Source organism: Labeo rohita, chromosome 14, assembly GCF_022985175.1.
Source record: "Labeo rohita strain BAU-BD-2019 chromosome 14, IGBB_LRoh.1.0, whole genome shotgun sequence".
In the NCBI taxonomy this organism is placed as follows: domain Eukaryota; kingdom Metazoa; phylum Chordata; class Actinopteri; order Cypriniformes; family Cyprinidae; genus Labeo; species Labeo rohita.
In genome coordinates this window covers 5,077,507-5,090,644 of record NC_066882.1, presented here as the reverse complement: position 1 = coordinate 5,090,644, position 13,138 = coordinate 5,077,507, and positions in this window count along the sequence as shown.

Here is a 13,138-nt window from a genome sequence, read left to right as displayed (position 1 = left end):
ATAACAGAGGCGAAGCTCGATGACACAATAACGGAGCATGGAACGTTGGGAGATGTCATTTTAAGATTTAATTTTTGTGTGTAAAAAAGTCATTTTACTACGGTGGCCGAGAGAGCTCAACGCGCTGCAACTTAAGAAAACACATGCAAACAGAAAAAAACGACAACAAATTAAGAAAACACCTTCATCAGTTTGACAACACAGGCGCTGCAAATCCTCGCAACGCAAACACAAATCCGGAAACGCGCTGCAAATTCTCACAACACAACCAAACACACGAACGCGCTGCAATCACACAAACGCGCTGCAAATAGCACGGACCACAACGGAAATGTTTCAGGGGGACCTCAAAAAGTGACGGACCCGGCTGGGACGTGATTATTATTATTATTATTATTTATTTATTTTTTATTATTCTGTTTCATCATCGAACAAAAAAACAAGGCAACATTTCAAATTGCAAATTCAACTGCAAAAAAAAATAAAAATAAATAACAGCAGAAAGAGAAAACGCCCAAAATGAACACAAACATACCAAAAGAAAGAAAGAAAGAAAAAAAAAAGGAAATTCCAGGGCAGTTACATACATTAAAAAACTTTCAAATTTGTTTGTTTTTATGAGCTTCTTATTTTGAGATCTCATATTAGAGAGGGTAATGAGATAATGGTTTCTTCTGACTTACTTTTGACTTGTGAATATAAAACTTTGCTAAGATAATTAAGAGATTTACAATATAAACCTGTTTCAGAAAAAGAGGGGTTTAAAATATATATATATATATATATATATATATATATACTGTATATATATATATATATATATATATATATATATATATATACATATATATATATATATATATATATATATATATATGTATACATATATATATATATATATATATATGTATGTATACATATATATATATATGTATATAAAATGAATGAAAATCTAAATTAAGGGGTTTGCTTAATATCTTTGTCTTTATCTTTAAAGCCAGTCCAAAATGAAATAGCATAAGGGCAATAGAAAAATAAATGTTCAGTGTCTGGACCTGATTATTTTGTTTAACATCCTGATCATACGATTCATTGGTCTCTTGGATATTATTAGACTAATCTGACGAATTACACACTTAACTGTGAAACGTTATTAACTTAATTGCAAATAAATATATAAATAAATAAATAAATACATGCAAATAAATATAACGTTAAAAGTTAACGAAAAAAAAATGCAACGCTTCATTAATGGTTAAAATCAGGTCAAAATTCAGGTCCCAGCCGGGTCCGTCACTTTTTGAGGTCCCCCTGAAACATTTCCGTTGTGGTCCGTGCTATTTGCAGCGCGTTCGTGTGTTTGGTTGTGTTGTGAGAATTTGCAGCGCGTTTCCGGATTTGTGTTTGCGTTGCGAGGATTTGCAGCGCCTGTGTTGTCAAACTGATGAAGGTGTTTTCTTAATTTGTTGTCGTTTTTTTCTGTTTGCATGTGTTTTCTTAAGTTGCAGCGCGTTGAGCTCTCTCGGCCACCGTATTTTACAGTCGTACTAAAAGTAAATTTGAATGAACCCACCATATTTGCAATATAGGCCTATATATGGGGCGCCGCACTGCACCACACCACACTGCACTGACCGGCAGTTTTACTCTCGTCTAGCTGCTGTCACTGGGCGGTGTGACGGAAAAACTGTCTGCTCAAATAACACGCCTATAGGAAGTTTCTATGTAGTATACTTGTTCCTGTTTGCAGTAGCACTACTGTGCTATGCTGTAGTAGAGCTGTACTGGCCAACGCTGGTAAACTGGCCTTACCCTCTCATCCACTGATTTTTGCAAAGTGTAATCAAGATCCATCATCCGCATGGGGAAAAACCACAACTTCCGCATTTGTCCATGTGTGTTGCCATAGTATTCATAAGCGTAAACCGAGGATAGCGCGGATATTGCATCACTGATAGTTGACAATGACCAGGGACGAGCCATTATTTATAACTGGACTTTCTCTGGATTTACACATTGTTGAGAACTTTGAGATAACATAAGTACACAACTGCATGAAATATATAACACTGTGCAAGTGGTTTTTGGACATTTTATTACAAAAATCTTCCATATAGTGCCTTTAACAAGGTTCACTGAAAAGAATCAGCTTGTTCACGAATTGCGAAGAGGGGTCTCGAAGAGGGTGACAATTTCTTAAGATGAGTGGCATGTTTTTAATAAATGATGTGGTGTAAAAGTGTGATATTATGCTTTGGAATGTAGTCTAGTGAAGTAAAAATAAAAGTTTTTTTAAGAGTGTAGATCTGGGTAATGTTTGTAAACAGCAACTTTATATTTGGTGTTAATCACGTATATTAAAGCCTTTCTAAATAGGATCTGTAATAATCTATTTACTGTATTAGTTTTGTAAATTGCAGAAATTCATGTTCCTGGCTATTTTGTGAGTCATTATGGATTAAGCTTTGTAACGACACACAGCGGCAGCAGAAAAAGAGAGATTTAAAAGGGGAAAAAAATCTATTTCAATTATTGATGGTGATAATGAAAACTAGGTGTTATTTTGGAATGGCAAGAAAAAATTAGTTGACATAAAACCAATGCAAGGGGCAGAAACTTTCAAATGTCTCTAATCGCTTCTTTATAGATTTCACGCTGTCAAGAAAATGAATAATTGGTTTATCTTTCCTGTTCATTACTCAAAACTCAGCTTTGGAACTTTAATCCACTCACAATTTCTCAAGTTCTGAAAGCATTGCAAACAAAGACCCTTTCTCAGATAAAAGAGGCTTTCAAAGCCAGACTTTTAGTCGAGCAGATGGAACAATGAGAAATTAGCTATAGTCCCTTCTATTCACAGGAACCGAGCTCTGGACTGGGTCAGGTGATTGTGTGATACAGACAATAAAGGCCATAAAAATCAGCTCTATGTGAGCTGACAGGCTTGACGGAAAGTCCTCAGTACGTGCTGATTAATGACTGACAATTGCAATGACTGATTTAAATAATGCTAATTGGCCAACAGGATAATGATCCGTACATTTCCTCTAATTAGAGACACACAGCTCTTTGTGACGGCGCTGATGGGAGGGTTTCTGGGGCTGTCGAGCAGGAATGTGTCGTCCTGCAGCTGCACTGCCATTGCATGTAAATGGACATACCTTATGCTTTTTGTTTCTTTGTTTTAGCATATTAGCAAAACTGGCTTTCTATGGTTATTTTTGCTGTAGTATCAACTGAATAATGATCGATTGTAAGTAAAGATATCATTAAGACAATGTCGACTGTTAAATGTCATTATTATCATGCATTTCCGAAGCCTGAACATGCAAACGCTATCATCTAACCGTCTGGAGACAGATAATAGCCATGCAGGATTTTATCTTTCATAAAGTGCATTGGTAAGTGAGTTATGAATAATATATACAAGGACACTCTATATTCATGTTCATGTTCTCACAGCGTCTTCAAATTTCCAAGATATTCTAAGTACAGCTGTACAACCGCAATAGCACACAACTAAGGCTAGAAATGCATGACAACATCTGCAGTATCCTTTAATTCTTGACTAAGGCACAGGGTTGTGTGAAATTCTGGATTTAGAAATGAGCTCTTCTTTTGATTTGACTTTTAACACACCCCTCATTATGTTGAATTGGAATGACAGGAAGAGATATTTACTGAATTACAATGCAGAGAAAATTAACAGATGAATTTTGTTGTTTTGCTGTTCCACCAACACAAATCTGGCAGATAACACGTGTTGTTTGGATTTTCCACCCTGTAAGCAGATCTGACTCCGTTTTGAAGACTAATTTGCAGTAAATTAGAGGATTGTGGGACATGTTTGTCAACTGTGGTTCATGAAATGAATTAATTTATAAAATGTAATAGAATACGTTGCCATCTAGTGGCTTTGGCTAGACCGGATGTGATGTATTCTAATAAAAACGTAGGTTAGAATTACCAATATTTTTCACACTATGTATAGTAACACATCTCGTTTAAACTTCATTTTCATTTACAGCACACACATTTATGTGAAATGTAGCTCTATTCACTGTCATATATATACCGATACACCGGTATAGACGATAATCGTGATATTTACAAATGAATAGTAAACATACATAAAACAATATGACACATAATCCAGAATCAGCACCATTATGGAGCGGTAAACTCACTCATGTTATTTGTTTCTGCCCCATTCTGTAATATGAATCCTTTCGCAAAAGATAGTTATAGTTAAACTCGTTTGGAGTACAAATATGTTGTTATTCTCATGAACTGTTGTACTTTGATGCTGTAGTAAACTAAAAACGGTTAGCATTTTTAGTTTCTTCTGTTTAGTGTAATCGTTCTTTTTATGCAATGCATTGGTCAAAAAAGAGAAAAAATATTTTTTTCCATCTTTTTGAAATAAGTCTTTTATGCCCAATACAACAAAACAGTAATATAAAATATTTAAATATGTATAGACGGTTTGCACTTTCATCACGATTTGGTCATTTACCTGGATGCGCGGCCATATTGGCGATACTCGGCTGTAAACAACAGCTTAGACTGCACAGTTAATGTACTACTGAATATGTTGTTCTGCTCATTTATGCTGTTTAAACCACGTAAAAAACGTATGGAAGCTGCTAAATCATATAGAGAAGGACTTAGTAAGCAGGAAAGGGTGCAATATTTTGACAAACTAAAGTTAATTGGTGGTAAAGATATGTACAAGCAGTATTTATTAAGATATTAATCTAATATTTTACCTACCTGACTGGAAAGAACAAACACGAATGTTGTCAAGATTCTTGCCCTGGAAATCCTTCAGTTTGGCCTTTTTGCTCCTCACACAGTTTTTTGCACTCTTCTCCTTATAACTTTATATAACTTTCGGCAGTCTATAATACTCCAAATGTTTTTCCTGGTCTGACCGACTAGTACAGACCAAAACATGACAATAATTGACCACTTTCAGCAGCAATAATCAGCAAAATATGCAAATTTCATTCGGTTCAGTGCCACCGATGTGACGTGTCATATAAACACACTCTGTTAATATTATTTAAATATTACTACAATTTAAGAAGTGTTTTCTAATGTTACATATACAACTCAAGCTGCTTAATATTTTGTGGAAACTGATTTTTTTGTAAGATTCTTTGAGGAATACAAGGTTCAAAAGAGCAGATATATTTGAAATACAAGTTTGTTAACATTGTAAATGTCTTTACTACAACTTTTGATCGATTGAATGCATCCTTGATGAATAAAAGCCTTAGATTCTTTTTAAAAAAAATCAAACTTGAATGGTATACAAAAAGAGACATCATGGCTGGCTAGACATATTAGATATATTATTTTTAGAAGAAAAGTTTAGAAGACATTAAATACTTTTCTACCCCAAAACTGTCACTTTTAGACATTTTCTACTGTCACCTAAGGAGGATAGTGCACATGGAGCTCATTTCTCACTGGTTAAACTGTTACAACCATACAGCAAATTCTGTTTTAATTGCACTTCCTTTTCCGCAACCTGAATTCAAATTCAGGACCCCAAATTGTAATTTAAATGGCATCGCAATTGAATTGTGAACGGGCAGGGCTCTGCTGAGGTAAATGCTTGTAATGTAAATCAGTATGCACGTTCTTATAATCTTATTATATTATCCTAATGCTCCCTCAATCCCCGACCACAATGCGCTCGGTGACCTCCAAAAAGTATTTTCAAAACATTCTCATGCCAGTCTTAGAATAATTTATTTGGCAGGAGAGTTAAGAAGGAAACAGGGGGAGAAAGGTAGACAGTTGTGATATTGCAGCTCTCTCTCCCTCTCCACGGCCCTAAAGGAGGATGACCCTCTTGTATAACCTTTGTGAAGCACATAAGTTGCCGTGCAGGCCTGTGGCTTGTTGCCATGGCGCTATGTAGACGATGCTCCCCCTGAATGATGGGCTCATTGCATGCTGCTGAGAAAATAGCATCAAGCCAGAATGATTCATCTCGTAGGAGCACGTTGAAGAGCGCACACAGAACGCTCCTCGCTGCGGCGAGGGCTTTCATATCGGCGAGTGGGAAAATTAAGAAGACGGCTCACAAAGAATTTTTAATAATTACTCCTCTCAACGTATGCGTCGGATGCCGGCTGAAGTGCGCAAACTTTCGATTCAAAATTTCACACTGGCACCTAAATTGAATTAGCACTTAAGAGCAAAAGAACAGCGGAAAGCCTCAGAGGAAGGGAGAGGTGGAATCAGAGAGGGAATAATTGCTTTTGCTGATGTACTGTAAGCGTCAAGACGATTCTTCAATTTTAGATCGCCATGAAGGAACGTAATAAACAGGGAGACCAGTGGCAATAAAATTAATACCACAATGGCAATGGCGCTGCCTCTTAATTATAACGAATGGAAAATTAGCTCTAAATTGTTCCACTAAAGTGTGCATTAATTGTATCGTCTGATGCACAATAGAACTTAATTCAGGGGTGTGAAAAGTTCATTACCTGTGATATTCATCATGCCAAATATTGGCCCCGACGGCTCGTGGGAGGGTCGTAAAAAAGATCGCTTTCGTCCCTGAGCATTGTTTAATATTCACGTCTGACTAATCATGTCTTTGCTCAGAGTCATTTTTGGATCGTCAGTTCCTCCCTCCGAGTTCCCAAAATCTGGCTGGCTCAGAAAGGCGTCCAGATGGAGTGCGAACTGTCGCTTCTTGAGGAAAATCAGCAAGGGAGTCACCAGTAGGACTCATTTTCAATTGCGATACAATAGGAATCTTTATCGCCGTTGACTCTACCCAATATTGCCATTGTGCTAATGTGTTGTTGGCAAAGCGTTTTGTTAACTGTTGAATAGAGTTTGTTGTAAAATTGCCTAGACGCTTTGATAGGAATCTGTCAATTTTCTCGCCCAGTGGAGTTTTTTTCTCAACCTGCCGCCTCAAAAAGTCCAAGGACACCAATTCAAAAGCGCAGTGATTCTAGAGACTTGTAAACAAGTTTAACAACTGAAATAGTCCGCTATCCAACAAAACAGGCTAAATTACTTCCAACTGACTTGGAAGATCTCTATGAAAAGCAGCTTTTACTCTGCAATGAGGATTTTGTAAAAACACAACAATTGAATGCTTAATGAACTTTGGTCAGTCAAACACAGTCTTTTATAAATAAATGTGTTAAATAATAAACGTGAATAGTGAAAGTGTGAAATAATAATAAGACTTTTTTTATTTGTTTATTTGTTGTCGTTCTTATTCTTGTAAAATAATAATAATTGCTGTTGTTATTCTTGTCATACTATAGCTAATGGAAATATTACTTTCGCTTTTGCATTGAAAATAGTTATTAGTTTTATTAAAATTATTATAGAAATATTGCTATTTTGGATATTTCACAGGTGAATTTTGACAAAGTACAGTTTGCACATTAATTATTAATTAATTATTTAATTATATATACTCATTTTGTAATAATATAATGTATAATATATTTGTAATCATTTAATTATAATAAATATGATTATTATTATATTATTATTAAATAAATTATTATTATTATTATTATTATTATTATTATTATTATTATTATTATTATTATTATTATTATTATTATTATTATGTAATTATAATTTAATTTCCAAAAACATTTTGGAAGTAATATAAGATTGGAAATAATAATCATAATTAATAGTTATAAATATGAATAATTATAAATATAGTAAATACTACTACTGTTAATAATAATAGTTATTATTAATAATAAATTACTGTTTTATTCTAAATATAATTATCATTTCATTGCTTTTCATTTCATTAATTATAATTTAATTTCCAAAAACATTTTGGAAATAATATAAGATTGAAAATAATAATCATAATTAATAATTATAAATATTAATAATTCTAAATATAGTAAATACTACTATTGCTAATAATAATTGTTTATATTGTTTTATATTGTTTATATAAATATTGTTTTATTTGAGATTATATTGAGATTAAAAACGCAATTATTATTATTATAATTGTTGTTGTTGTTGTTATTGTTAGAAGTATTATTATTATTATTATTATTATTATTATTATTAAAAAGTATTATCATTTTAATTTTGAAAATGGAATTACTAAATTACTAAATTACTAATATATTATTAATAAATAAATAAATAAATATAAAGTTAAATGATATTTATAATAATTAAATTACATTTTGCATTCATTTATTTTATTAATAGTATTCATCCAAAAACAGATTTTCTTTGACTGTATCATTTATGTTACAAATTGAAAAGAGCAGATAAGGATCATATTCTGTGAGAGAAATCTATGAAATCTGAGAGGAAATTAATGTGGGAAAATATTTAAAAGTAGCACCTTTTTTCTGATACACACTGAGCATACATTTCTTTGATGAGTGTGTTTACATGCATACATACAACTTAATTATGAATAATAATCTGACAAGGTCAGGTAGATTTAATGTTTTAACTTGCTTCTTTCATTGGGCAAAGGTCATATAAGCAAACCGGTTTACGCTAAACCAACACAGACATATTTGCTCATTACTTCGATTTCGCCTCAGTTACTTTTAATGTTATTCGGCCGGCTTATTTAGTGTGTGCGTGACTGCTTGCACTTTGACGTCAAAAACATATATATCATTTGTAATTGGCTTCGTTTTGATTGTTTTGCTGTACAGTTGCACATGTAAACACACTAAGTGCTTCACCTGGCATTAGCAGTAGTCATGACTACAAACTCATATATCGACTGCCATGCTTGAAATAGCTGATCTCCAAACATTGCTGTGGAGCAAAAATGCATTTGTGTGACAGACTGAGAAAAAGTGCAAAAAGTTGTCCTCTCCAGAAAAGCAACAAAGTCTGTGAAATCTGCAGCAGACATTTGCTTGGACCCCCACCCAAATAACGTTCAGTATAAAGCCAGCAACCTCTGATTACCAGCCGAGAGCTTTAGGCGCTCTCCACCATCCTGTCAGTCCATGAAATATGTGTTACAATATCTGCAAATAGAGTGTAGTCCTTCAGAAAACTGCTACAGTATATCAAACTTGAGGTCCTTTGAACTTGGAATAGAGTTTTCTATTATTGTTCCCTGGCAACACATGTGCCTTTGTGCCATCGTCTCCCAAAGCTGACTATTTGGATCAGTGGGGAGAAGTAGCAATTCCAAGGAGGACAAAACAGCAGATCTAGGCAGCTTTCAGCCCTGATGCATCCTGATGCGTTCAGATTTGTTGTTTAAGTTGACTCGCGAGGTGTACTTGGACAAAAGCCTTTGAAATGTCAAAGAAATCCTCATAAGACACAGAGATAAGGGAGTAATGTTTCTCCGATGATGAAGTCATGGCTGAATGTGTCAGAGCGTCCTATTATAGAATCAATCAACCGGATCACACTGAGAACGCAGCCTTTTCATGTTCAAACTCACATCTGGATGAAAACCTTCTTTGAAAACTGAACTTTTTTTTAGAGATTATTTTATTATTTTACTTTTAATAATTGCATTTTATTATTGTTGTTGAAGTTGTTCTTGTTCTTGTGAAATAATAATAATAATTGTTGTTGTACTATAGCTAATAGAAATATTGCTTTCATTTTTTAACTGGAAATTATTTTTTTATTATAATTATTATAAAAATATTGCTTTATTGGATATTTCACAGGTTAAAAATGACAAATTACTATAAGATATAGTCACAAATAATCAGAAGATACATAATCATATATAATAATCATCATAATTATTAGTTATAAATATTAATAATTATAAATATTGTAAATACTACTAGTAGTACTAATAATAATAATAATACATTATGACATTACATATTATTTTTTACTATTACTGTTGTACTATAGCTAATAGAAATATTAATTTTTAATTACTATATAATTATAATATAATTATAAAAATATTGCTTACTTGGATATTACAATTACAATTTGCACATTCTTATTTAATTATATACACAAATGTAATAATTATATAACAATATATAATATATTTATAGTAATTTAATTTATTTAGTTTTGGATATAATATAAGATTGTATCATAAAAATGCTAAAAAAAAAAAACATTCTAAAATATTAATAGTTATAAATATTCATATTTATAAATATAGTAAATACTACTACAACTACTACTGCTACTAATATTACATTTTAATATTACGTATAATTATTATTTTTGTTGTTGTATTATAGCTAATTGAAATATTGCTTTTGTTTTTGGACTGGAAAAAATATATAATTTGTATTATAATTATTATTAAAAAATGTGCTTGATTGATGACATTTCACAGGTTAAATATGATCAATTACAATTTGCACATTATTATTCAACTATGTACAGCAATTTAATTATTTAATTATATAATTTCATTAATAATTATAAGTTAATTAGTAATTATATGGTAATATATTTATGATAATTATAACTAGGATTTAATTCATTTTAGAAGTAATGTAAGATTTGAAATAATAATCATAATTCATATTTATAAATATGAATAAATATAAATATAGTAAATATTACTACAGCTACTACTGCTACAGCTACTATTACTAATAATTGTTATTATTAGAAATATTATTTTCCTTTTGAGATCAGAAATATAATTATTATTATTAGAAGTATTATTTATATTATTATTAGAAGTTGCTTTAATTTTAAGATTGCAAATAATAAAAATATTTTTTTTACCATTGTTTTTAAATGTGCTTTCAAATGTTTAATAAATACATTTAAAATTGAAGTTTAATCCATTTTATATTATCTTATATTATTAGTAATATTAATGTAAAATATTTTTTTTTCTTTTTTTTTAACATTATAAATGGAAATGTGCAGATGAATAATATCATCATGTATTTATGAGAGGAATCTATGAAATCTAAGATGACTGTGAGAAAATGTAAAAAGTCTCAAGCTTTTTCACATTGCAAAATAATGAAATGCCATTTTCCAATTGAAGTTTTTGACTTATATGTGCTTTCATCTGCAAAAAAATTAAAAATAAATTTAAAAAAAAGGCTAAAATTTGTTCCTAACATACCTCGAAGTGATGTTCTGTGCTTACAGTAGTATTATGAGATGTCAACAAGCTATGAAAAAAATCATACAAAAATGTCATTACATATACTTGCACTGATTGAATTTCTGGGGTTGAATTTTATTGTTCCTCTACAGTATGTTGCACTGATAGCGTCTCATTGAAATGAGTCTCAGCGCTATAGCTGATGTCATTTATCGTGCCGTCTGCTCACGCATTCCAGATCGCTAACACACAATCAAGATACCCAGCATGCAGTCTGGTTTTGGTGGTCCCCGAACCTTCAAGAAGGCACAGATTGGTTCCAGCTCAATGGATCCTCCCCATTATTTAATGTATTCCAGTCTATTACCACTGCTTGCTGTGACACCTCATTCCTTTCCACCAATATATAAGAGGTCATTCAATAACTGACACCTCCCTTCCATGCCATAGTCACATTTCTGTTACTGTTTTGGCATGTGTCACAGCTGTGAAGCACGAATTCAAAGATATATCTGCTGACAGAGATTTCCCTCATGAGAGCCACAGTAAATGCATTTCTCTCGGATGCCAGACAGATCTGTCGAAGACTATTGATCACCGTACAAAACCAGCCATAAAAAACACTGGATGACAGAAAAGATGTTGAGAGTATTTCATGTCGTGGAACCTACCGATGAAGAGATGCTTTGATGAAAGGTGAATTAGGGTAATTGGGACACCTAAACTCTGATGTCTGCATTGTTTGCTTTATCGCAACCACATTCCAACTGGGATGTCAAACTAGAGAGGGGATAGTTGTCAAAGAAGAAAAAATATCCCAAAGGTTGCTGACATGAGATCTTCACAAAGTTATTGTTAAGAACAAAAATCTGTCTGAAAGAAAACAACATTCCAAACTTTTATTTGATGTTTGTGATGAGAATGCAGTGAAATGTTTTATTTATTTATTTATTTATTTTATATATATATATATATATATATATATATATATATATATATATATATATAGATAGATAGATAGACAGATAGATAGATATATATATTTATTTTTTTTTAATGATGAATGATATATCCTATGAAACCCATTTCCGTTTTTTTCCCCCTCAGAATTGTGACATATAAACTTGCAATGGCGAGTTATAAGTCAGTAAGTCAGTTTTGCGAAATATAAACTCACAGTTTTGCCTTTTTTTCCCAGAATTGTGATATAAACTTGCAATTGTGAGATATAAATATATAACGTGTCATTGCAAGTTATTAAGTCAGAATTGTGAGATATAAACACAATTCTGAGAACATATCGATTGCAAGTTTATATCTCACAATTCTGAGAAAAAAAGTCAGAATTGTGAGATACAAACTTACATTTGCAAAAAAAAAAATTGTGAATTGTGAGGTTTTATTTCATAATTTCTCGCAATTGTGGGTTTATATCCCACTGTTCTGACTTTATAATTCACAATTGTGAGTTTATATCATGCAATTCTGACTTTAAAACTTGCTATTGCGAGTTTATATCATGCAATTCTAAAAAAAAAGTCATAATTTAGTGTTTATATCACAATTCTGAGAAAAATTTGCGAGATATAATCAATAGAAGCTGTAAAAGTGGTTACCATTGTGAGTTGTTTTTATAAATTTTTTTAAATTGTACATCTAAAGTTCACCTTTAATTCAATTAGTTATTTCATTGTAACTAATTATGAAATTTACTACCAATTTCTGAGTAAAAATTGTTTCTTTGTCTTTTTTCTGGTTGACTTCATGATGTCAAATATTATTTTTTACTTTAATAAAATCAGTTAATTTAGATAATACTATTTTAGGTTACTATTTTTTCGGTGCAGTTTATTAAAGTTTTTTACTTTATCTGTATCTAACAATATTGGACAATTAATTGATAATTTCCACAAATTTACATTAAAGGGATAGGGACAACTGAAAATCATCTGTCATCATTAATTCACCCCACTGACTTGCATAGTTTTTTTTGTTTGTTTGTTTTGTTTAGTTTTTTCCCACACATAGTTATTTAGTGTTTTAGATTAACAAGTCTGGTCATATTTCTAATTT